The sequence below is a fragment of the Ruditapes philippinarum genome, unplaced genomic scaffold, assembly GCF_026571515.1.
Source record: "Ruditapes philippinarum isolate M1 unplaced genomic scaffold, ASM2657151v2 ctg3015_1_1_1_1, whole genome shotgun sequence".
Taxonomy (NCBI): Eukaryota; Metazoa; Mollusca; class Bivalvia; order Venerida; family Veneridae; genus Ruditapes; species Ruditapes philippinarum.
The window spans coordinates 56272-82329 of record NW_026858529.1 but is presented as its reverse complement, the minus strand read 5'-3'; the positions used below and the strand labels follow the sequence as shown (position 1 = coordinate 82329).

Genomic DNA, 26058 nt, shown 5'->3' with positions numbered 1-26058 from the left:
CCCACTTAAAAAACTTTTAAAAGGGCTAAAAATTTTATTTCATCCTTCAGAAATTTTTTTTAACTGTTTTTCCTTTTAAAGCGGGGTGTTTTTAAAGTTTTGGGATTGTTTGTTGTTATTGGATTTTAATATTTTGGGTCCCCCCCTTTCAGGTACTTTAAATATTTTTTTCAATTTTGTTTTGGCGGGCCAAAAGTTTGCCAAAAAATTTTACAGTGTTTGGAGATAGACAAAAAAAAGGGGCAAACGGGAAAGCTTTTCCATTGGAAACAAGAAAAAAAATAAACGTTTATATTACAAAAGTAGGACGAAAACCCTTTAAAGTTTTTTTTTGGAGATAAAAAAACAAATACAAAATATAAATTTTCATTATCTATTTTTTGGAAAAAAGGGATTTTGGGAAACTTTTTTAAAAGAAAAAGGGGGCGACGAAGGGGAAATAAAAAAGTAAAAAATTTAATATTGGGAACTTTAAGAAAACCCCCCTTTCCCCCAAAAGATAAGGAAAATACGAACTGCATATGTATCGTTGTCATCACTTTTAAACTAATTTTAATCATATTCAAAAGTTTTGATCTTTTTTAGAATAACTGTATATATTTATAAATTGTTTTATTTTAAGGAGTACGATTCAAAGCATAACTCACTTTAGTTTTTTTAAACCAAGACGTATAAACTTTCTGCTTGTTGTGATTCAAAGGCGGTTCCATTGCACATCTCCTCACTGCTTAGCCACGCCCCCTCGTTTCACCTTGTGCAGATTATCGAGTCCCGCAAAATACGTGCAGACGAGTCGAATATCAAATTCTCCTTTTTAATAGCAGTTGTTGATATACTGTAAGCTTATTTCAGTTACTTTGATATAGGACTGGAAAACTGTTTGTTATCATAAGTGACAGAATACCTTGTCTTGCAGAATTCTGCTAATAGTTATGTCATATGTTTCCGCGACTGCGCACTTGTTTATAATGAAAATTTTCAATCATCCCTAGAAATTCTTTATTTTTGACCTTATTTGTCATATAACCAAACTGTAAAGCCATCTTGTATTTTACCTTGACTACATTTATCAGCAGCAATTTGGTCAAATTATGGTTGTTTAAAAAAGAAAATATCAGTATTTTAGTTCAAAATATGTAAAATTTGTGTTACCTCTAATCCTTTATTTCCCAGTTACATATCGCAATAATTTTCTAAAAATAAATTGATTTAAAGACTCAGTTTTTTGTCAGTCTGCAGAAATGGATATTAAGTTGGACAACTGTTTCAATATCATTAAGTTATAATGTATACTGCACTTCAAAGCTATAATTTTAACATGTACACATTTTACCATACAATTCTTAATTGGAAGGTAATACGTCAGTAAACTAACAGTCACTTTAACCAAGGAAAAAACATTCTCTCTGATAACTTTTCAGAAAGCTGTCACTAGAATGGGGGTCATATAGACCCTAAGATCCAAAAATTTCACAAGAACATGCTTTTTTCTGTTGTGCACATTGAGATGTACATTCCATACCCAATTTGTGACAGCTTTACTACTGCAAAAAGATATCAAGACTGAAAAATGGCATTTAAATTGGTTAAATTGTTTATTACCATTTATCTGAAGTTGAGTTTGTCAAAATTTCTTCAAAATACATAACTGGTTAATATTTAACATTGTATTGACAATTTTTATGTGGTACAGTGTATATTTTGTTAACTGATTGAAAAGTGGTTGTGAAATTTTGAAGAACAGGAAAATGGGTCAGTAATGATTTGTCCTCGATCCATAATAATAATTCAGGTAAAATTTTAAAAAGTTGTTGCAATTATTAGCTGAAATGATAATATTTGCAGAATTTTAAGAGAAATTTTATTTTTATATTTTCACTGTCAGTTATTAAAGAAAAATCTGTTAGCTGATCGGAAAGTGGCAGTACGGGGATAATAAAATAAGGATCTTAATCATGCTGATTGATCATATAGTGTGTTTTAATGATATTAAGGTCAAATTTACCAGGAATACAGAACATGCGGGAGACCAGGTACTGATTTAACAGCAAGTCCTGGTAGAATCATGGTGGCCGCATTGAATCGACAACTCAAGAACTGGTAGAAGCTAGGTAGCAAATATGGTAACGAAAAAAATATAAGAACAGACTGCCCATATATAACTTTGAAAGTAGCATTCCAGATTTTTGTTTCCTATGTGAATAATCAGAGCTGAAAGTGCTTTAAAAATGCATATTTTGCATTGTCAATTTTCTAAGTTTGTTTAAAACCTGGGATGTACACGTATAGTATGTTCCAGTTAAAACATAGCCCTGTTCTCAAACTTATGAAGCCCTAGTCAAAGTGGCATCAAGGTTTATATTATTATTACCAATATACATTTTTTCTAAAAATTAAGTTGGCTTATTGGGGTATATTAGCACTTGTTTCTGTACTGGCTGTATACACAGTGTTCCCACTAGAATTTAAATTTGAGGGTACATGTACCCCCTAGGTCATAATTTTGGGGGTACACAGAATATTAAGGGGGTACAAACTATAATTTAGACAAGCAAGTCAGTTAAACACAGACAGTTTTAAGTGTTTTTTTTTCATATATCTCGCATGTTAAACAAAACATTTTCCCGTTGTCTTTGTCAAATCTAAGCCATGAAAATTCGGACAACCAGGAGTTCTGAAATCGTTTGCAATGTTTCTTTTTGGGGGTTCAACACTATTTTCACTAGGGCCTGGTTCTTGATTTGCGCTAGAGGATTGAGTAAAGGTCGGCGATTTTTCGCTGGAATCGCTTTTATGGAACCATTCATTTAAATTGCATTGCATTTTTAATAACTTTTCCAGCGATTATTTAAATATTTCAGACGGCTTATTTGTATTGCCCGGATGTAGACTTGTTACTGCGTTTAATATAGAGCGTCGCTAAGCGTCGTTAATAATTATGAACCAGTCCATGAGCTAAAAATAGCACAGCTGGGAAACCCGAGTTATGACCTCAGATTAAATTACGGTCGTATCGATTTTTACGGTCTTGTAAACAATTTCAGAGATTTATGAGTAGAATATTGATTTGTGATTCGAATTTGCGGATAATGTTTTGGCAGTTCAACTTCAATTTTTATACGTGCATGCACGCACCTAGTTGTAATTTCATGCGTGATTTTTGTAAATTATACGTGATTCACGTACATTTGTGCGTGAATGGGAACACTGATACATTTAAATCCCACAAAGGATCTTAAATTCTTTCATATGAGAAAGTTCCAGGGTTCGACATTAACGGGATCCCGGGATTCCGAGGATCCCAAAAAGTCGGGAGGAATCTCTGTGATTCCTAGCTGGGGATTCCGTTGGGATCCCTGAAAAATTACTGTGTAAATTTTTGAAATTGTCTGAATTAATATCATTGAATCACAAATATTCAAGAAAAGTGTTAATAAAGACTGGCACAACTGCAATGCTCAAGAAAGAAAAGAAAAGTCCCGCCGGTAAAATCTACGCTCTTGAATCATGTACGCCAGATTTCCTTTGTGCAGTGACTGCACAATATATAATGAGAAATATTTTGGCTAAAGAAACATTCTTAAATAATTTTATATCATGCATTGACTTCATAATATAAAGTTGTGAAAATTCAAGAAAGAAATATAATTATCGTATAATTTTTTACACGAGCGGTGTGTACTTCAAATATGTGCAGATCCGCGTTGCCGGCGGTAGCTACGAAGTTTACAAGTACATGTTGTTTTTTTTTTTGTGCCAAAATTCGGCATTTGTGATCATTGTAAATTTTCGTAAAAAAAAGTGAAAAAACAAAAAGATTACTAATGTATTTTTTTTTCTCCCTGTAGTACAGCAAAAGTATAATTAATAAATAGAATAAAAAGAATCCATACTTTTCAGTTTAAAATCCTTTTTGAAATTTTGCAGCCTTAAATGCTAAAAAATATTGTCTAACTAAAGACTGAAGTGTTCTAAGGTCAATTAAGGTATAGCATAATTTACCGACAAAAAAAATTAGGAAAAATCCTTAGGTGAAACATACACCAAATGACGTATATTTCATCTGACAGTTCTTTGGGCCAATCAGTGTTCTGAACTACATGACTGCTGTATGCGGTGAGTGCCTTTGATGTGGCATATGTCAAAACTTTAAAAAAATCAATACACACAGGGAGGAAAAGAATCGGACATTTCAGTGTAAAAATTGAGAACAATAAATTTGGATATTACACATCCTGTCATGGACTTGGGGCAACTTTTAACTTTTAAAAACGAAATCATTTGAAGGTACCATACTTGTAATGCAAACAAAACTTTTTTCTTGGTATTTTAGCTTTAGTAAAAAATTAACTAAATATTTAATTTACAACAATCTATGGGACATTTCCTTTTAAACGTTAATGTTATTCTGTTTACGTGCATGTAAAAAATGTATTATGTTTTAATTTATCTTAGCAGTCCAATTATATATATACTAGTAAAGTAAACACTTTGAAACACTTTTAAAACTTTTAAACAGCAATATTTCCAAAGGGCTCATATGGCCAGTTATTTGTTGATGTGTCGTAAAAATCCAAGCAAAAAAAAACAACCAAAGGGCTCATAAACTACATTTTCTGCATCTGAAACAAGGCAATATATCATGTATGTGGTCTTTAAAAAAAGAATTTGAAATCGGATTGCTGCACTCCCTTGTTATTCTTCGCCTTCATATTTTACTATTTTGATCTGAGGAATCCCTGACATTTAGGAGGAATCCCTGAATTAAATCTCAGGGATTCCTATGGGATCCCTTGTTAAAACAGTTAGTGTCGAACCCTGGTGAAACTATACAGTTAGGTAAAGTAAGTGCTGTTTATTGTGCTTGAAGTAATGTATAGAGGGCACCATGGGCAGCTAAAACCTTTTACAGGTAAAACTGGTATGTCACAATATAAGACCTGTACATTTAGTGTCTCAGTCAGTGTCTATTCTAGGAGGGGCGATGGGGGGATTCACCCATATTTTTGAGAATTCACCCCTATTTTTTTAGAGAGAGGGGGAAAATTTTACATAGACAAAGAAGGAAAAAGATCAACAAATGTAATAAATTCTCACTTTTCGATAAAAATCCCCCCTGTTTTTCGAATCCTAGAATAAACACTGCTCAGTTACTTGGAATCCTGCAGAAAAAAATGAATTTACTGGCCATATGTTGTCTTTTTTTAAACTGATCTGTTATATTCATTCTTAGACTCGGTAACTTTAAAGTTAAATGTTTGTGTAAAATATTTATAAACATTTGTATGACAAATTGTAACAGAATGTAACTTACACCTTTCTAAAGTTTCAAGATACTGTTACAGATAAAATGCAATTTACATAGGTGCATAAAAAATTTTTTTTCACAAGTAACTTGATAAAAGTTATAATTTTATGATATGGCATGGTAATTACATTGCTGAATATCTTTTAACCAAAATAGATACACTGATATTGTAAATGATTCATGGTTGGCATTTTCATTTTATTTCTAGATTAAATAACAAGATTCGCTTGTGAACAGGTATTCAATTCAAACTTCTCACAATTCAAGAAATGAGGTGAAATTTGGGACTGATTTCAAGGTAAGAAAAAATTTATATTTCATTATTTTATACTTCTTATACTAAATTGTTTCGTTCAATTATAAATATATATCTAATTGTATCTTCTTTAGCCATGATATATTTTCAGATGCTGCACAGTAGCAAGCTGAAAATTATGTTTCATGGGTTTGCAATACATAAAACGATCTGTTACCTAATAACAACATGATATTCATCAAAATGTGCTTGCATCCTTCAACTCTAGCTTAGCAGTAGACTCACTTTTCTTAACAGTACTTGTGGCTGAATTTTTGTAAGTGAAATTTGTTAGTAGTATGATATCGAATATTTGTAGAAAATTTCTTTTAATAAACTTAAACAAATCAAATCATTATTATAATTCATGAATTAAATAGATGCAATGCATAAAAATATGAATATGAAGATCCATTTGGAATGTAAATGCAATACTTTTTTCTGAAGGGTAAGAAAAATGGATTGTGTTTGGAAATTCTGAAAAAATTTAACATCCGTAAAGACTGTGGGACAACCTGGGCAATATGGACAATTGATTTGCTGCCTCTACACATATCCTAATGCAAAAAATGTTAAATGATAATTTTGATTACCCCTAGAAAATGTCTTTTGAGGAATGTTAAATTAATTTAACTGATATGTACATTTAAACTTGACATTATGCTCATATTTTCATCGTCAAGTTGAGCTAAATTAACTTTATATTTCAAAAGATTGACTGTCAAAATGGTGATTGACCAACAGTTGATATTGGAAAATGTTATGGGTAAAATTATAAATCTGCCTAAAATTTAAAAAGACTGCCCCACTCTTTTTATAAACTAAGCGTTATAGGTAAATTCTTATGGATATTTACAGAAATTTCGTGTGGATCTGTGAGTTATTCAATGTTTATGCGAACTTAATTATTAAATTAAAAGGAATTATGGCAAAATGAAAACATATTTTGACTTTCACCCGTTCACTCACTATACACCCTTGGATGGGCATAATGTCACTTTAAAAAAAAATTAAAAATGGAAAAATGATACAAAACTTGTAACTGAGCACCTTTTATTTAACAGGGGCAAAATTGAAAAGATCTAAGTGACACTGTTTAAATGTCACCTGAAATTTATCTGTAAATCATCAAATGGTGATATGATATGAGGACATAGTTAGTCAGAAATGTAGGGCAGATATTTGAAATATTTATATCATTATGTAACCTGCATGCAACTTCTTGGCCTCCTTTTGTTTATTTATGGTTTTGGGTATTAGTGACAGTGAAAGGGGCAGGTAATGAAGACTTAGATAGCAATTTTTCAAGTACAGAGTGCTCTCCCTGTATAAAGTCTTATACATTATTTTTCTATGACTTGTCCATTTTTGAACTTCCTTGAAGTAAACAAATTGCCTTTATAAAATTTTGTACATTTCTTCAAAGGAGAAGAAAACTTTATTTTGCTTAATTGTCTTGGCAAAAGTGGCATTGTGTGTTTTGGATAAAAAGAATTGTTGAAACTTGACTCAGTCTAGTCTTTTACTGATATATTATCATACATGCTTCGAGTTAAAATAAACTGGAAATAACTCTTGAAGCAATATCTGTGATACAGACATAGCTATGTCCCTTTGTACTTTAAGACATAAACTAAATGGTAGTAGCATTGTACATCCGGAGATGAATCATACCTACTTGAACTTCCATGCAGTCTCAACAAGCTTTTTACCTTTATACCTTACAGGTTTAACATGTGGTTATACAATTTGGATATAAAAATCACTTCATTTATATGTAACTAGGCAAGGCCGGGCCTCGTGGCCAAGTAGTTAAGGTTGTTGACTTCAAAGCCCTTGCACCTTACCCTTGTTGGTTCAAATACTGACCTTTCATGTGTGGAAGCTATCAAGCTAGCTTACGGAACATTGGTGATTCTACTCAGTTGCCCGTTTGCGCTTGAAATAATGCATAAAAGGGCACTCCACCAGTAAATCTTGAAAGTCGCCATATGACATATACTGTGTTGTTGCAACATAATTATAACCAAAAAAAAAATGAGAGAACTAATAACAGTTCCAAAGACTTTGTGGAAACAATCATTAGTTATCATTTCTTGAAGTGCCTTCAGAAAAGGATGATATCTTAGAATAAATAACTTATAGAAAATGGAACTTTGATAAATGTTTACCCTTTGATGGATTATAAGGTACATATGGTTTATTATGGTCTTGTTAAAACTAAATTTTTCACTTTTTCTTTATTGACCTGTATGTTATAAAATATTTGATTCATAAAAAGTAGCTGCACTTCAATGACTTCAAAGATCTCAACCCTATGTTGTGTTAAAACTCCATATGTTGTAATGGTAAAGGTTAATGAAATTATGATTGATTATTATATTTGTTCTCATAGTTTGACAATACTTTAAGCGCCAAGGTAGCATCCAAGGTTTGCAGAAATTTTGATTTAATAATTGAATTAAAAATGTTTATGATTGACTGCCCTAGCAATTTTTAGTAGATAATAAATTCCACAGGAAAGTTACGTTTAAGATAACTTGATCCTCAGTATGCTCAATAACACTTATTTTGCAAGGATTCAATTTTGAATTAATTACATTGTACGTTTAATATGATTTTTTTTAAAACTAAGTTTAAGATTCAAAGATGCTGTTGAGATAGGTATATATATAAATTCAGAGGGGCTTATGCAGTTTTAATTTGTATACAAATGCCTTATATTTTCATTTAAATGTTAAACAACTTTCATACATATTTAAATAAATTCATTGCTAAAAAAAAAACCATAAATATTTAAATGTTGACATCCCCCCCTCTCTTTTAACTGAAAGTATTACATTTCTAGCATATGCCTACGCAATTTTTGGCAAAGTTTAAGATTTTAATAACACAGTTGCATTCATTTTGTCATTTCTTTTTTAAAATAACTTTTATATTCACATAAACCTTTGAAATGATCAGTTGAAGTTGAACTTTAGAAAGCCATGCATCTTTTTAAACCCATAAATAAATTATGTAAACAGTTTGTTGAGTGTCATCTTATACAGCTTATAAAGCATGACAAAAGGGAACTTGTCACTTGAAAACCAAACAAACAGAAATACAGAAAAGAAAACCATAACCAGATTCTATATTAATACACACATAATAATTATTTGCATTTCTTGGTGTTTTTCAAATCTCTTTTGTCTTCTTTTTAAAAAATAAATGAGTAGGAAGTGTTGTGTTTGCTCCACCTTTAAAATTTAAAGCATTGGGGGGCCTAAGGTAGCTCGGGTGAAAGTTGATGGCTTGCTTGTCATCACTAAGAGGTCAAATCCTGTTAGAGAGGTTTTTCTCTGTATCCTATTAGAGAGGTTTTATTCTATATCCTGTTAGAGAGGTTTTATTCTGTATCCTGTAACAGAGGTTTTACTCTGTATCCTGTTAAAGAAGTTTTACTCTGTATCCTGTTAGAGAGGTTTTATTCTATATCATGTTACATAGGTTTTATTCTGTATCCTGTTACAGGGGTTTTACTCTATATCCTGTAACAGAGGTTTTATTCTTTATCCTGTTACAGAGGTTTTATTCTATATCCTGTTACAGAGGTTTTATTCTATATCCTGTTACAGAGGTTTTATTCTATATCCTGTTACAGAGGTTTTATTCTTTATCCTGTTACAGAGGTTTTATTCTATATCCTCTTAGAGAGGTTTTACTCTGTATCCTTTTTGAGAGGTTAAATTATGTCCAACAAGTGAGCTTAAGTGAAAGCCTGTTAATAAAATAATGTCAAACGGTTTTTAGATATTTTTTTACCAACAACATGTTGTCATATTATGCTGAGATGTTCTATCAAGGCACTAGATAAATGCTAGATCTAAGGACCTGCGACCAAAAAATTCACAAAGGACTGCAGGTATTGAACGCTTTTTTCCCCCCTATTTTGAGCAATTGACCAATATGTGTCACAACACCTATAAGATTTGCCTGTAATACAAATATAGAACTAGGCCAGTCTTAACCCTCTCTGTAGGTTTTACATTGTTAGTCACTTAACTTAAGCAATTGTAATACATTTTGAAAATTCATTTGAAATTTCTGAAAGCATTGGTGTGACCTAAAACAATACAATACTTATCCTGCGGAAAGGAGAGTGACATCACCTGAAAGCATTGGTTTTTTGTAGTCATACATTTCTCTTATAAGATGCATTTAAATGTTTTAGTGTTGTTAGTGCTTTTCTTTTTTTAATTGAAGATAAGTTGAAAATATACCTTTTTGTTATGCCCCCATGACGTAACCTGGAGAAGGGGGAATATAGATTTGCCTATTTTCCTCCGCCACACTTAGTTTTTAACATAAATTCAATCGTTAACATTGTGTAGGGGATATAACGTTAAATGTGTATAAATGTGAAAAATTCATTAACATTTTTTTTAGACATTTGAAAAATTCATTACATTTATTTGCTATATATTTATTATTAATGTTTCAGTGATAATTTTTAAGGAACTCTTGATATTGTATTAAATGCTTGATGCTTGACTAACAATAACTTAAATCACAGGTTGTTGATGTGTTCTTTAATGATAGATAATACAATTAATATGCATAAATAAAAAAAAATCCCAGGTTGTAAAGTTTTTTTTAACATTAAACTATGATTGACTGGCTAGCTTGAAGCATATTCAGAAAAAAACTAATGTGTCGTGTTTTTTTTAAAGGAATACATTTCGTTTTTTAAACACCTGTTTGAAAATTCAGATATAAATATTGATTCCCTGCGGTTAAAGTTATCATGCAGATAATGTACCTCAATGTTACATTTACCTAAATCAGGACAAACGTGTTAAATTTATAATCGGGACTAAATGTCAAATATTTAATCGGGACTAAACGTGCTACTTTCTGTTAACAATACAAAAAACGTTTTTAAATAAACTTTTTCAGAGATGTTTACACTTCAGGAAAGGTAATAATTCATTCATATAAGTTAATGTTTAGTGGTTGTGAATTAATTTCTCCATATTAGGATGTAGCTGTAGTGAATAGACCTTGAGAATGGATATGTTATACAAGTAAACACCGATTTTAATACCTATCGAGGTTACTTTCAAGAGAGGTTTGTAGGTAAGAAAGACACTGATTTTATAGTAGATGAGTTAATATCTTTTCGTTAAATTTTACTATAGTTGAGTTTTATTTCGCATAAAATTTGTATACTTGTATATTTTGGTTAACCTTCATCTAGATCAGTATTTTTTCCTCTATTTGTTGGGAAGAGGTCTAAGCCTCTGGATTTTGTGAAAAATTATTGCAAAAATCACTTAATTTGGGAAGTAAAAAAAGATGGTGTAGGTTCACAATTTTGGGAAAGCTGCATGATTAAAAAAAATTCATTGAGAAAAGGCCTTTTATAGGCCTCTGTTTTATATAATGAAAAATCACTGTCTTAGATCAATATACCTCATTTTATTAAATTGCAATGTTTTATGTTTATAAAGAATGACATTTCTTACTGTGATACCTACATTATAATGATTATGGGAATATTTAGTCTTGACTGACAAAAACAGGTTTATATTAATAAACTTCAAAAGGCTATTTAATGATGTTAAAATGTTAGCAATCTCCCTTATAAGAAGGTTGTCAAATTGAAAAGATACTTATTATCTGTAATGTGAGTTTGGTTATAACAAACTTTTCAACTTTTTCACATATTTTAGATTTGTAAAACAAAACAACTGCACTACATTGTAATATCCAAAAAAGTTTAAATTCACAATTTTAGCTCACCTGACAAAGTGTGTGCATATTAATGTTGGTCAGTTGTCCAGTAATTATCGTCCACTATTTTTTGGTTGTTTATACTCTAGAGGACTTCAATGTGTCTTGTGATCTCCATAAAGTTTTGTTGGAAACTTTGTCTTAATGATAGGGATTCCATTGAGGTGTTTAATCACATAAAGGGAGTGAAAATATTATTTTGAGATTTAAGTGTGTAAAATTTCAAATAATTTGTTATTACAGAATAACCATTTTGATTGTGCAAAATAACATAAAAATGAAAAGCATTATATTTATTATATTAGCTAAAATGGGTATAGTATAAAAATTCCAAAAAGATTGATTGGCTTATTACCTGTGCATATTTTATTAATTTTTCTAAATATTTTTTTTTGATAATTTCAAGCATCAATTAATTATCTAGGTTAAAAATATTACCATTCATGTCAAATTTAAGGAAAACATTGATATTGCTTTGCAGAAACTTGCTTAAAATCCTTATAAGCAGTTCATCTAGGGTCAGTTACATGGACAGTTGGACACCTGGTCAAGTCATAGGTAAACAAAAAATTGTTTACTCTCTTAATCAGTTTTAATGAGTGTTTGTCTTGACCATATATCTAGGTCAAGTAAGAATTCAGGTTGTTTTGGGGTTAAATTATTATCAAGTCAATGGCATAGATCAAAATAACAAAAATCAGGATCATATTTTTTGTCATAGATGCTTTTTTGAGCATGAGGTAAAAAGTGTTTTGTCTCCACACATTTGTCAATAAAAAAGCCATCATGACCTCTTTGTTGGATAGTTTAGGGCCCAGTTACACAGACGGTCGGTCCCCAATCGGTCATTTAATTTTAGATTTAGTCGCTGTTATGATCGGTTGTCATGTGTGATTTTATTTCTGGTTTTCTGTGTAAACGGCCATCGGTGACAGACAGCAAACTCAAACGGGAATGGGTCGCTGAAATTCTTTTGGTTTTAATCGTTTGTAAATCGGAGCTAAATCGGGCGTAACGCTGATTAATCGGTGTTTGATAGCTAGTCATCAGTGATTAAACACTTTCCGTCAGATATGGCCGGTGATTCATATTTGGTAATCTTTGTCCGATCGGCGATATCGGTGATTAAGAGCTTGCACATCTCGTGATATAGGTTGCCGTCGGTAATTTTTAAAATATTTTCACCGATCGAGAATTTTAGACGTGTTTAAAAATCCAAATCGGTAATTTTTCACCGATGAAACTTATCTTTCCCCAATAGCAGTTGATAGGTGGAAAACAGGTGACCAATAGGTGATATCGGTGATAAATACGTTGTCATCGGTTCACTCCATAAGTTGGCTAAAAAAACTACCGATCAATCACCGATGACTCTGTGTAACTGGGGTGTAATTGTTCCATTTCAAACTTAATGAGACCTAACGCTCTATAGTTTGTGCAATACTTTGTGCCTTATTTAATACTGTAAGTCCTGGGTTACTAACTAGTGGAAAGCTTTGAAAAAAATGGCATATATATAAGGTATGACATATGGTAAAACCTTGGATCGCTTGTATGACAACCTTCGCTTGAACTCGCAACTCATTGATTGGTCCAAACAGAAAATAATATATATTGTTCTACCTCAGATTGCTTGGACACTGATTTTTGATACCTTTGAAAGTAAGCCGATGATAATTACACTGGCAACATTAAACTGTATTAATGGTTAGTAAATACAATCAATCTTTTGAAAGTGACAAAGGAAACTGACAAATACACTTGATAATTAATCATGAAATTTCACGATCATATGAAAAATTTTACGGTACCAGATAAATATTTTTCTTCTTTATTGCCAATACTGTATAAGTTGTTCTGTCCTGTCAGTTATATTACCTTTCTTCAATGATTTGTCAATGTATAAGGCCAATTTTTCATAATGGTCTTACAAGACATGGTTTAAATATGGACAAATATTGTGATAACTAGTGAAAATAGAACAACATACTTCAAGCATTGGCTTGTATTTAAGCTTGATTGCGAAATAAGTTCTGGCAACTTATATTAATCACTTTCGAGTAACCAACCAGTACTGGTCTGTGGTGTCATATGAAGAAAAATGGTTGTGACCCGCTTAGGGCTCGAACCCATGATCCCTGGGCTGAGAGGCAGACATGGTAACCACTAGGCCAACGCTCCCCATAGCATGGGCTTGTTGATACAACAACAACAATGGAAAAAAACAACAATGTATTTTTTTATGCAAATAAAACAAGTAATAAACATATACTCTTGAAGTAGAACTTAGCTTGGAAGTGATGTGGTTTTAATTAACACAAGTTTGTCTGTATTTTAACCTGACACTTAGGTTATTTTATATAAACAAGTGTGACTTTTCATGCCAGTAAAGTTATCTTTCATGACTCATATCTCAATGCAAATAAATCTCTCTTTCCTACATGATGAGGTCAGCATGAATTTGAGCTACAGTCATTTTTAGTCCCCTACCGGTTTACCGGAGGGGACTTTAGGTTTACCCTCCGTCCGTCTGTCCGTCTGTCCGTCAGTCCGTCCGTCTGTCCGTCCGTCAGTCCGTCCGTCCACAAAACTGGATCCCGCGATAACGCAAAAAGTACTGAAAATATTTTTATGAAACTTGATATATGGATAGATGGCAGTATGGAGATTATGCACGTCTTTTTCTTTTCTTCCTATGTTGAAAATTCTGGTTGCTATGGCAACAAATAGACTGAAAATATGGCAAATTTTACACATAACCTGGATCCCGCAATAACGCAAAAAGTACTGAAAATATTTTTATGAAACTTGATATATGGATAGATGGCAGTATGAAGATTATGCACGTCTTTTTCTTTTCTTCCTATGTTGAAAATTCTGGTTGCTATGGCAACAAATAGACTGAAAATATGGCAAATTTTACACATAACCTGGATCCAGTGATAACACAAAAAGTACTGAAAATATGTTTATGAAACTTGACATATGGGTAGATGGCAGTATGGAAATTATGCACATCCTTTTTTATCTTCCTATGTTGAAAATTCTGGTTGCTATGGCAACAAATAGACTGAATTTCAAGATTTCTGATTCTAGTTTTTAAGTTTTTATCATTATAAGTTCTTTATTTCTTAAGGTATTTTCTTCAAACTTTAAATATAAGTTGCTTGTCATCAACCACATCATATGTGACAAGGTTTACAACTCTAGCACAAAATTTATCAGAATTACCTCCCTTGAACTTTAAAAATTTTCATGAAAAAAACATTGTTTTTTAATAACTTCTTTTTCTGAATGTATCTACTTCAAACTTCATATAAATGTTTCTTATTGTCACTCAACATTTGTGAGTGTTCAATACTCTAGCAAGACTATTTCCAGAATTATGCCCCTTTTGAACTTAGACTTTTTTTTGAGAAATTGGTAATTTTTACTCCAACTTCTTCAATCATGATAGGATTTTAAAAATGTTATATTTTGATAACAGGGATGTTTAAAAAATAACTTTAGAGTGTCCTTCAGTTCGTCTGTCTGTACATAAAAACTGTTTCCTGTGATCACTTTTAAAGAACTTTTTCAACAAATTTACTTAAAATAGGAACCTAAGTGAATGGCCAATGGCCCTTCAGAATGTTGCTTGGGCTCTTACCGTTAGGGGACTTATGGATTGCTTGCAATACTATGATAATTGCTTGTTTATCATAATCTTTTTTAAAAGAAGACACAACTCTTCCAAAGTAGTAACTAGTTAAGAGAAAAACCTTCAATTTAGTGTAGATTAAAAAGTTCCCAATGTAAATGCAAGGTTAGGATAACTCAATCTATATCATAACATACTCCTCAATATGTTAAGAAAAAAGCTCTTCATATGAAAGGTAAAAAGGAAGAACGTCATTGCATGGTTGTATAAAAAAGTATATACCACAAAAAAATACTTCATGATAATATACTGACTGACTTCTTCTCAAACCATATACCATAGGGTAATGATTAGCATAATTTATCTGAAAGTGATTTATAGTAAAGGCAAGAGTAGATAATAGTGAAATAATGTTTGTTTGAAGAAGTTGTTTGAAGAATTGATATTACTATATCTTCCTAGGATTAACCATGTGGTATTAAACAACCTTGTAAGTGGTGTATTGTAATATATAGTCTCCAGTTTACTTAACCTCACAATACAACAATTGCACAGATTTTTTTCAATCTTTTTTTTGGTGTAAGTAGATGTTTTATTGGGTTGAATATCAAATTAAGTGAAATGTCAAAATGTTCCATAAAACTTTATGACATATTTATTATTTTTCCACACTTTTTTAGACAGGGCTAATAAATTGTATCAAACTACACAAATTTTTGAGATTTAATGTGTGATTTTAATGACTTACTTTATGTAATATCAATTGCGAAGGGGTGAGGATTTTATGCTAATCATTCTAGTTATCAAATTTTATCCAAAGTTAATTTGCATATGGTGTACATGGATCTCTGGTACTTGAGTAAGAAACTTCAGAAATGGCACATTTTATAGTGATTAATCATTGGTTATTTGAATATTCCATCCCTCCTATGCTTTTCTTGAAGAAGTTGACAGTGTCTTGAGGAGAATGAGATCAATACTGATTACAAATTTTATATGTGCCACCTTTGATAATGATGATAACAATCAAACACACAAAAAACAAAATACACAGTGTGGGGGAATGGGGGACAAAATTTTAATAATATGCCTTAATTTTAATAATATGCCTTGTGCAAAAAGTTTATTTCCTTATGCTTGCTTCTAAAGAAATTCCAAAAAAGAGAAAACGTGGGAGGAATATTTTGTGGCTTGAAATTATTATATTTTGCAGTTAATGAGTCATTTTGACACTCAGTATATTTAACTGGTTAAATTTCAAAAAACATCTTTTTGGTGTAAGGTAAATACTTGTGTGAGTATTGTATTACAGGTGTGAAATATTATGCATATTATCATTGTCATATTGTTTGCATTAGTAAAATAGCAATGGAAATTGATATATTCTTAGCAGATTAACATGCAAACAAATACAGGATATCATTTTTGTCTAAAAATGGCGCTAAATATTGTGATGAATTCTAGGTTGAAGTTACAAAGATTTGTTGATATGTCTTTGCATTTAGCACTGCCACATGCAAAAATGTTCAATAAAACCAGGCCTGCAATATTTTCAAAACCAGGCCTGCAATATTTTCAGACTGAGTCTGATTTTGCTGTGTTGGGCAGCCTTTACGGTTTTGTCCTCTTTAGTTGTCTATTTTGCTGGTGTGCTAACATCAAGTGTCTGTAATTATGTAGGGTGTCAGACATCTTTTAACATCATCTTCTTATCCAGCTGATTTTTTTATGTAATGGTAATTACACAGTCATATTTTACAATATAATTCACAGCCTGTACCTTGAAATTGCAATACAAATGACTACAGGGAGTAAACAACTTTAGGGAGTAAATAAAATCTATTTGTGAAAATTGTTGGAAGTAAAAAAACTATTTGCAAAAAAGATTATATGTACCGTCTAGAAAACTTCTTAACAGTCAAAATGGTTTGGTTATTGTAACTAAGGCAAAAGCTTAAAGTCGAGTAGAGTGTCACAGGAACCAGGGTTTTATTCAGGCATCAGCAGCTCTTTCTACAGAGTTATCTGGCCCCTTTCTGCTGTTCTGCGGCTCAACAGGCGATTCTCTCCGCTGCTTTATACCATTCTGCAGATCTACCACTTACCTATCTTACAAATTACACATTTTACCCCCTAATATGTTCTTAACCATGACATGTATCCAAATGTTGCAGAATATTTTAGGACAAATTTATCATAGAATAATAGTTGTACAATCAACATGAACAGCCTTAGACTTTTATGAACCTTGTACTAACATTTTATAAAGTTTTGACAGCCAACTTTCAGTATTTTGGAGTCCATTAGATTGGCACAATGACCTGCTTCTTGTATCACAAAGCTAATTATTAGAACCAGAAAATTGACAGGCCTAAACAGACTTAGGAATGAAGAGAACATAATAACGTAATAACATGATACTGATGCTTATTACTGGTTAGATATTCAGGTTAGATGGACCGACCCCCATGATTATTACAGTGTCCAAAAATTTGTTAAAGGGAATCCACTGTGGTTTTTTGACAATGATGGGACTGGAAATAATTTTTCATGATGAATGTTCCATTTGTTGTATGTATAGACAAGTATTAATTTATGTACAAGATTTCAGATCATTGGATCACTCTGTTTTCCCAGAATGATTATTCTAGTTGTGAAAAATGACCAAAATTGAAAAGCATTGCAACCCTTTTCACTAAAATCATACTAAGAAAAGTACAACAATATGATATCAATTTATTTTTCAGTGTATTTCTCAATCAACTTTTGCATATCTTTCTGTTTTAAGTGCCTCTGGCTGATCTATGTAAGAAATTTAAATTTGATGTTTTAAGGCTTTTGGACCTCAGTGGAGTTCCTTTAAAGTTGGTATAAAAACCAAGTATGAAACGGTTTCATGACATATGACATTAGATGTGTTGTTAATGAACAGCCTGTGGGTCAATTATATTTTTTATAACAGCATGTTAAGTACTTGCACATCTAAACTGGAATTGCGCTTAATTATTTAATAACAATACACTCTGAAGATTAATATCTATTTCCTAAACAAATATTAAGATTAATATCTTATTTCCTAAACAAATAAATTTCCCTGTGCCTGATGCATTTAAGGTCGTTCTCTGAAAACAAATTGCAACAATTAATGAATTTTACTTTTATACAGATAGTGACTTTAAAAATGATAAATATAAGTTTTTACACAACTTTACTTCTTAGATGAATTATCATCATAAACATGCTCTCAATTTGTCTTGTCATGCCAAAAAACCCCATCTCTTGTTGATTAAGGTGGTTGGTGAGCTTCATATTGTAATAATGAGGAAGTACCAAAAATAATTGACAGTTTTTGCTGAAGTAAGCAAAAAGAATATGTCAAGTTGTAATTATAGAGACATATATTTCTTTTAATGCAGACTTAAACATTTAAAAAAGGATGCTGTAAGATTATCTATAATATGGCTACGAAATTCTTTATTTCAAAGATTTTCCTAGACAGAGGTCTTTAATTGAAGTAACTCCAAGACTTTTCAGAGACACTGTTCATTGATATGGGTGTATTTTATGGAGAATTCTTTGAGAGCACAAGTTTATTTAAAAATATCTCGATAATTTTGTAATTGATGTCATTTAATAAATCTGAATTTATTTGTATGTGGAAAAACTGCAGAAAAAACTGAAGACTTTTAGGTACAGTAAAGACTGTCTTAGCGACCCCCTGTATATATCGACGTTCTGTCTATAGTGACCATAGTTAGGTGCGCCGAACAGTATTTACTATATAAATGGTCTGTATGTAGCGACTCCCTGTCTAGTCCGTACAACGACCATGATTTAGTCACCCGTTACGGTATTTGAGCCGTGAACAGCGACTTTTGCAAGGGGAGCATGGCTTGAACTAGGTGACGACTTTGGCGAAGAAGTCGCCTTCGGATCAGCGACTTTGCTTCAGTCGCCCAATTTTTATAATTTTCCGTCATACTTATTTACGCCACTAGGTCTGTTAATAATTTGTTTACCTCTCAATTACAACCAATTACCGTTAATCCGCGAATTAAGAACGCGTGTCAACATCAACAAAGTTCAATACACGCCGCAAGGCAAGAGTTCACTATGTTTATCTTTCTCATTACGTATTAATGCGATTGACGAATCAGAACGCGAGTTGTATTTATGGCAGTTTGCATTGACCAATCGGCGACACGCTAATACACTGTGGCTGTTTGTTGACAATTACACAATATGGCGACAAATTCAATCAATTTTCGCCGATAAAATGATTAAAGACACATGCATATACATAATTGCTGTGGTGTTTTGGCGAGTAAAGATAAACAATGCCAAACGTCTTAAAGGTGTGGTTATGTTTGAAACCTCGATTGTTAATTTTTTGCGGAGCACTTATCTGTAGAAATTATGTGGAGATTTGTATCTAATGTTTTATTAATACATTGAACTCCGTAAAGTAAACAGGTTGATTATACAAAATTAAATGTCTCTACAGTAACATCTCATTAGTAAAATTGAAATTAAAATTTTTTTTTACAAACAGATTTATCAATACAAATTACATTTTAATGAATATGTAACTTTTAGATACTTATGTTATGGTGAAGTTTATAATCTTAACCAATTATTCATGCAATTTTAACTTAAACCCTTAGTATGGTACTATCCTGCTTTTCAACAAAATATTGGTATGATATGTTCATATATCCGAATTATATAGAGACTGTCCACAGTGACTCCCTGTCAATAATGACCTTTTTTCTTTTCTCCCATCGAAGGTCACTGTAAACAGTCTTTACTGTAATTGGTAGGTAATTAAACGCCTTGTTTTTTCCTGTTGCATGTGCCCCAGAAGAACAGTTAAAATCCATATAGCAACAAAACAGTTTGATGCCATTTATGTAAATCAAAATCAAACTTACAAACATAAGTAGAAAGTCGTTCCATTTGCTTGAATAACATCATTTTTGGTGGTTTATAAAAAGTACTAAAAACAACATTATTGGCATTTCTATATGCTATATTCATTACATTTGTTTCCATACAAGTGTAGTATCATGAAGCTTTGTGAGGGGTGGGTCAGTTTTGATTGATTTATCTCCAACTTGTTTTTCCAAAAAATTCATGTCAAAAGTCAAAACTAGTATTACTAATAACAGACTTCCCGAAATACGTCGGTCCGACGGACATGTCCTATAAATTTTGATCAGGTCCGCCAATTTTTTATTCCGGATCGGTCCGACTGTCGGGCTTTAATCCAAGCCGCATGTATACAAAATGGCGTCGCTAAAGGTGCCAAACCTTGGAAAAACCGAAAATCTACGTCAGAAGAGTGCACAGAAAAGCAATAAAATGATGAAAATATTAGACCTGAGACAAAATTTAATGAAAAATGAAAGCAGAACCATGAATCATTGGTGTATGACAGGGAGGAGATGAAAATGCGCTGTATGGATTGTGCCGATTTTTACGGCGAAAAAACAAAAAGTGTCTTAGAAATACAAACACAAGTTTTTCTTTGATTTTGATCAATGTTATTTGGTCCGACAGATTTTGTTTCGGTCCGATAGATTTTCATGGTTTGTCAGACCGAATGTCTGACAGTTTTTTTCAACTTTCGGGAAGTCTGTAAAAAATGTCTTGAAAAATACAAATGAGCTGCGTCACGATGAACGAACAGAGTGGGTTTGCGACCAGCATGGATCCAGACCAGCCTGCGCCTCCACGCAGTCTGATCAGGATCCATGCTGTTCGCTTACCAACTCTATAACAAGTAGAGAAACTGATAGCAAACAGCATGGATCCTGATCAGACTGCGCGGATGCGCAGGCTGGTCTGGATCCATGCTGGTCGCAAACCCATTATGTTGGTTTTGTCGTAACGTGGCTCAAATATATCCTTATATTTATATTATAAAAAAAGAAAAGAAAAAAAGAATGCAAAAATCAGAACTTTCTTGCATTACTAGTTAATCTTTAATTGTCATGTATTCAATTTTCATATAATAAAGAAGAAAAATTTAATGTCACTTGCACCATGGAATGTTGTGCCGTGTTTATCAGATTGTTGAGGCATTTTTCACTTTTTAACTGACTGGACCTGTTTCACATTTTCTGTGAAACAGGATAGATAGAGCTGAATAATTGAAACCATTCATTGAAATTGTTTTAAACCTATGATTTTGTGTAGAGATTAAATGCTTTAGAAAGATGAGAAGGTTGTTACAATGACTGGTATGTCAGTTCAAGGGTAGACTCTGCCCTGACTACAGCTGTATAATTAATGACAATTTCATCTCGCTACTTCCTAAACCATGTGACCTGTCATTCTCGTATAATATTTTGTTATTTTGTGCCCCTTTGCAGTGTCAGATATATATATATTTAATGCATTACATTTAGTACTTGAGTACAGATGTTGGATTTAAATTTATTGGAATACAGGTTTGTACATTGTATAAACTTTTTTTTTTCAAGTTTTTTTTTTTTTTTTTTTCAAATTTTTTTTTGTGAAGTATATAAACATGGGGAAATTTTATGTTGAAAGATGTGTTTTTCATACTGGTATATGAATATATTATAGATATGTTAGTATTAATGCATGTCAGTGAACTTGTGGATTTATTTGATGCATGAAAGATTTATCAGAGGTAGGGGATTTTTTTTTATATTATTTGATTTCTCTTTAAAATTGTGCTTTTTTTAAATACTCCACAATGATTTAAAGTTTGTTGGGTTATTTGAGAGTGGGTGAATATTAATTTCTTGAAAACAATATCTGCATTGAAAGGCTTTGCATCATTTGCTGATGTCTGTAAACTGATGTACATTTAATCATTTAGGGTGGATTTCACCAAAAAATGCTATCTTGAGAGTGTTTTTGTTTGTTTTTGTTATTGTCATTTAAATCAAATATTATTTTTATCTTATTTTATATGACCTTTAACTCTTATTCTTCCCTTTCATTCAAACTTTTTGTCATGAATTTTATTAAGAAATGAAATGTTAATGCACATTGTTATGCATAACTTATTTTCCTTGTATTCAAACATACAGTCAAACCTTTGTTAATAAGAAAATAGTGACAGTATTGGTTACATTTGAGCAATCAGTGTTTGTCAAGTTCACATTTTCCTTCTGGTTTTATTCATCTTTTTGATGACAGTCAAGGGTATTTCTTTATAATGTTATACCATGGAATTCCTGGACAGCTTTATAGTGAAACACAAAGTTACAATACTAGCTGTGGCAGTGATATATTTATACATCATCAAAACTTCATACAAAGTTTAATTGTACAAAAATCAGTGTAACTTCTGTTAAAAACCATTTTTGATATGGTCCATCTTGAATACCCGTACCGTAAGTTCAGTATTTTATTTTACATTTCAATTTCACAAATCTTTTCAGACAGGTGTCACTGTACAGAGAAATTAATGATCCCCAAACTATTGTTTTCTCTAAACATCATGATAACCTTGTTGTCGGGACTCACTTTAATTTATTTTGTGTAACTGTATATAAAGTATAGAAAAAACAACTGAATTCTTAAAGAACGCCCAAAGCGGCTAAATTGAATGTAATAGGCTTGGCTTAGTGGAGCCTGTGTACATAGATTCCTAATTCATGAAGACATATAAACTATGACAGGCAATATATTAACATTTATTTATTCAGTGTACCTTCATTATTAGTTTCATAAGATACCATTTTCACATAATAATGCAAAAGGTAGATTTAATAATAAAAACCTGTAATCCTAAGTTATGCTATTTATCTATATAATTGGGTTCAGTGCATGCAAACATGCATGTTTTCCTTGAAAATGTCTAGCATGTTGCTGCAATTTAACGGCATGTTGGCATTAGGTATGCACCAGGTAAAAAGGTTAATGTTGTTGAAACATGTTTTTCAACATTTTTTTTTCATCTGATTTTTTTTTCATGCACATTGCAACTTTGTAGGTAAAATTTATAGCACCTGCAAGCATTTCTGTCCGCAGAAAAAGGAAAAATGCTGCATCAGGGTGGTATAAAAAAACAACAAACTTACAAACATCACAGTGCAAGATATGAAGACTCATCAGCATAAAGGTCTGCTGTATTATGAAGAAAGGAAATACACAAAATTAATGCTTGAAGAGTCTTACTTAGTAGTGTTGTATATTGATTTAAATACTGGGGCTAATTTTCTTTAGTATAAACTGTATCATTTGATCATTTTCAAAAATTCTCATTTAATAAAAAAGCTAGAACAAAAACAGACCATTCAATCACCAACTGAGATTTAAATGTTTATGCTATCTTTATATATTTGTGTTATTTGTCTTAAAATACATAAACTTTTGTCTACTCCACCTAAGCTATTTCTGGAAAACAAAATTAATGTTTTTTAGTTGCATACAAATTAACTGAAACAATTTACAATACTCGCCTCAGTTGTTTTGATGAGTTTGCAATCTATCATTTTCTTAAATGAAAGAGTTCAACTATTTTACTATGATACTAAAACTACATGACTGTAGCCACTTTGGTAAAGGTCACTTGCCCTTCACTGCTGATGGTTCAGTGCAAACCAGGGACATAAATTACTTTTTCTGGAGGAAGCTGGCTTGTAGAAAGTCAGTGGTTGTGCCCAGGTGTCATAAGTACCAACTAAGTTTGTCTCAAAAAGGATTATCTACATCAATATTATTATAATATGTCCTCAATTCTTTTTATTGTTTGTTGAAAACAAAGAGAAGAAAAAAGAGATGACCAGAAAGATCTCCACTGGCTGATACCTGAAATCAGATAAAAAAGGACTTGAAGTTATTTTAGTGTATTATCCTATAGTGCCTATAGAAGTCTTACTAACAGTGAGCAAACCCTAAAAATGCATATGCACATAAGAATTCAAGAATACTAATTACATACATGCATGTATACAAGTGCATTGCCAAAGTATGTGTAGTACATACCACTTGCATATATGACCAAAATCATGTTAAAAACTGGCGCTACTGCAAAACCCCTAATTATACAAACATGTCAATTACAAGAAATTACATTCAAAACTTTGGGTGTTTAATTGTAATATATGATGAAATAGCATATTTTATGATCCATATACTCCATGTTTTCTTATCTCACACTGACAATTCATTGACAAACACATTTAGTCGAAATATGTCAATATTTGTTTGGAGTGTTTGCTTTTCTCAGTTTAATCTTGAAGATAAGTTCTTTACAAATGTATGAATATTTACAGCCCTCCAAGTATCCCGAGAAAGGTCAGGTTTACAACAATATGTCAAGGAACAAACATTTGTATTTATAAAAGAAACACATTTTTTATTTAAAGATTGAATGAGCTAACAAATATATTTATTTGTATATGTTTTTGAATATGTTAAAAGTTAGATTGTAATATAAAGGAAGGAAAGTTCACCATTAAAAGGTCATAATGTGTATATTGTTAAATAATTCTTAAATTAAAGTACTTATAGTTCTGCTAATTTCAATTTACCTTAATTAAAATATGTAAAACAAGATCATCAAGGAAGGGCTGTTGTCAATGAACTCAACCCTCACATGACCCAGCAACACAGTCTGCTGCTGGCAGCAGATTCTATAAACCCATGCCACCATTGCTGGCCAAGATCAGCTGTCACATTTGCACCTGCAAGGAAGTGCAAAATTTTTCTTTAGTATGGGTTGGTCTCCCTATTAAATGCTTGCTGATACTGAATCAGAAGAAATTTAAAGAAGACTTTGTTATTGATTTGACATATTGTCACCTTTTAGCTATAACTGATTAACTCCTATTGAATTTAGAATGACTTAACCTATTACTGTACTAAGGTGATGATATGTAATTTTATGATTATGGATGAACTTTTACTGTGTGTTACATGATATTATTTAGCTTTGAATGCATTTTGAAATATTGTCATATCAAATTGATATTTACCCTTAGCCCGCTAAAAGCAAAAGATTCAGCCCATGCAGCTAGTGCAGACCAAGATCATTCAGCACATCCATGCCGTCTAATCCTGGTGTGAACTTTTCACTATTCACTGAATTCAGTCAGTTCTTATTCTAAAAATGATGAATGGTTTTATTCAGAAGTCCATTTAAGATCTATAGTAGTAAAAGGTTAAAAAAATGCAGCCAAATGTACAGGTCCACTTAAGGCCTCAACAGACGGTAGGATTTAGTTGTACAGCACTAATTAGAGATAAGATGTACAATTTTCAAAGCTATACAACACTTGCATTCAGACGGTAATTCTACACTGTAAGAATCATCTGAGGTTTCCCCTAAAAAGGATCCCTTTACATTGATCCTTTACATACTTTACTCACTAAATACTTTTTTCGCCATGAGTAATGATTGAAACACCTCCATTTAAAAAAAATATATATACATATATATTTTTAATGTGAAGCCTGACCGAGACTCAAACCTGGGACCCTCGGAATACCGTACTGCGGCTCTGCTGACTAAGCTATCTGGTCGCCTACAAACTACCTCCCCTCCCCTACTTAGAGAACAATTCAATACCGTGATACCGTGATATAATCATTTTCGGAATAATTTGGGATTCGAACATAACACAACTTTGGGTCTCCTGAAGAGTTTTTCAACATCATTTTTACCCCATCTTACTACTATGTTTACCTTTTAGCCCTAATTGTTCTGGAATTTCATTCATTACACCCATTATCAAGAGATAATTTGGTTATCTGTTACTTGTCATTGTGGGAGGTCTGTAAAAATCGGTAGGACAAGATTTTCAAAATAGAACATGTCCTATCCCTTACATCTAGACATAGGGTTTCCGAAATCAAGAAATAGTAGCCTTCACACATTAAGATTTGTCTGTACATCTTAGTTTTAATTGGTGTTGTACTTCAAAATCCTACTGTCTGTTGAGGCCTTTAGATCTAAATACTGGTATCATAGTCATAACTGCTGCTGTTACTGGCTTTCCAGACCTGCCTTGTGGTGGAATTGGTAGTTTTCACTCCGGATCACGGCAGGCTGTCGAG

General features: G+C 32.0%; 1 long non-coding RNA gene across 4 annotated transcripts in view; it reads left to right on the top strand.

Annotated features, from left to right (window-relative positions):
* The first annotated feature begins 773 nt into the window (after window positions 1-773).
* Window positions 774-26058, top strand: part of LOC132753495 (uncharacterized) — a 51580-nt gene continuing 26295 nt past the window's right edge. For 2 of the 4 annotated variants that reach the window (XR_009628966.1, XR_009628968.1), the window contains exons 1-3: window positions 774-837; window positions 1995-2111; window positions 5517-5606. This is a non-coding gene — a long non-coding RNA (uncharacterized LOC132753495). Of the gene's footprint in view, window positions 838-1994; window positions 2124-5516; window positions 5607-26058 lie in introns of all 4 variants that reach the window. The other 2 variants (XR_009628965.1, XR_009628967.1) reach the window with 1 other exon arrangement.